The 2,084-nt window shown below is 31.1% G+C and overlaps 1 non-coding gene across 1 annotated transcript; it reads left to right on the top strand.

Moving 5' to 3' along the window:
* The first annotated feature begins 1,542 nt into the window (after positions 1-1,542).
* LOC125094546 (U6 spliceosomal RNA) lies at positions 1,543-1,644 on the top strand. The gene has a single exon (XR_007125567.1). It is a non-coding gene; the product is annotated as a U6 spliceosomal RNA (small nuclear RNA).
* Positions 1,645-2,084: the final 440 nt, after the last annotated feature.

Below are 2,084 nucleotides of genomic sequence, written 5' to 3'. Positions count from 1 at the left end.
CAGGTAATAAATTGTGGCTTTATTTTATGGTGGAAAAGTAATACCAATAAATAATCAGAAATCACACAGGCAAAAAGTCTTGGTCCTAAGTCAAAAGTTTGGTTAATGAAGGTGAATTTATTTAAATTAAGATAATGCATTTAGGAAACATAGGTGTACTTATTTTTTATATTTTTTTAAGATTTTATTTATTTATTTGAGAGAGAGCATGTGAACATGAGAAGGAAAGGGAGAAGCAGGCTACCTGCTGAGCAGGGAGCCCAACATGGGGCTCGATCCCAGGATCCTGGGATCATGACCTAAGCCAAAGGTAGACATTTAACCAACTGAGCCACCCAGACATCTATAGGTGTAGTTTTTAAATGATCACTGCTTTAACCACAGAATTTTAAATATTATTTCTAATAAAATTATTTCTATATATATATGTATATATATACACACACATGTATATATATAGCCATCCATATATATATATACATATATATATTATCATTGAGACAGTCTGAATTAATTTGAATGGTAAAAGCAGTAAATACTTGGATTAGAAATGTGTGGAAAAGTAAGTGGCTATAGTGAGTAAATATTCTGTTTTGGAATTCAACTTTTATGGCTTTATGGATTATTTGAATCAAAAGGAATTTTCTGTGTCCAAAGAAGAGTCTAAAACAAAACAAATGAAGGAAGATACCATCAAGAAAATGAAATTTCTACAACACTTTCATCTCAAGAAAGCAAGTCTTAGAAGGTAATTTTAAAAAATCTTCTGGAAAAGAGACAATATGAAAGAAAGTTTCTTATTTTGAGTTTGGAAAATAGAATCATCAGGGGGAGCAATAGGTTTTGTGGTATCTGCTGCTGTGTAATAATGGAGAATCTCTTTTACAAAAAGTAATATGAAATTATAAATTCTAAATTATATATGAAAATGAATATTTATTTTGGATAAGAAAAGAATCAATATATATACATATATGTTTTTAAAGTTGACAAATATCACAAGCATTATGTCATCAGAAAAATAACATTTAGTAACTGTCTGACACACCTAACCATTTCCCCTTTTATGTGTCTGCAATGTTACTGATGTTTTCAAATAAAAATTTAAAAATATTTTCTATGGAACAATACAAATGATGTCTTGCTTCTTGTGTGGTTGATCAAAATTTGATTTTTTGGAAGATTTCTTCCAGTTTCACAATTTGTTCTTGGTAATGCCATGTGAAATTTTTAAAATTGTCAACATTTGGAAAACTTGTATCAAATTGTTTTCATAGAAGAAGTATGTGATTCAGAACCATTTTGCTGCATCAATAACAATTTTGCATGTCTCTTAGTATCACAGACTAAGATGGGTCTGAAATGCTGGGACCTGGAAAGCAGGTGACTTCTCATATGGTCACACAGTTGTGCTTCCTATTACAGCATTGTTACCAATTCTTGCTTTACAATTGTAGGAATTCAGATAAATTCTGTTTTGCATGATTCCCATCCAACAAAAAAATCATGATGCATTTATAATTGCTTATAACACCTCTGGGTGCTTGCTTTGGCAAGCAATTATTAAAATTAGAAAGATAGAGAAAATTAGCATGGTTTCTGCACTAGAATGACACACAAATTTGTGAAGGGTTCCATAATTTTTATCACTGGGTGATGCATGGACTTGTTGAATCAATTTATTTTACACCTGAAATGAATATAACATTGTATGTTAACTATCCTGGCATTAAAATAAAAACTTAAAAAGTCCAAAATAAAAGATAAAATAAAATTGACTTTTGGAAGTGTGCTATGCAATAGATTGCCCTGATGCTTAAGCTTCATTAGATTCAATTATTGGAACCCACCTCTCAAAGTCCATCATTTACAGATATGTGAGTGAAGGAAGTCCAGAGGAATAGCATCCAAAGAAACTTCATGTTTTAACAATGAAATAAATGTTCATTCATGCTGTTTGCCCGAGTGTCCATAATTCTCCATTGCAGTTGATGGCAACGACTACCACTCTCTTATACTCTGTCAACTCGAGTGCAATTATTTATGATTGTTTCATTCTATAACAATTCTAAGACTGCTTAACG

The sequence above is a fragment of the Lutra lutra genome, chromosome 2 (genome assembly GCF_902655055.1).
Source record: "Lutra lutra chromosome 2, mLutLut1.2, whole genome shotgun sequence".
Lineage (NCBI taxonomy): Eukaryota > Metazoa > Chordata > Mammalia > Carnivora > Mustelidae > Lutra > Lutra lutra.
Note: the sequence above shows the minus strand (reverse complement) of the source record. Positions and strands in the feature narration are given on the sequence as shown.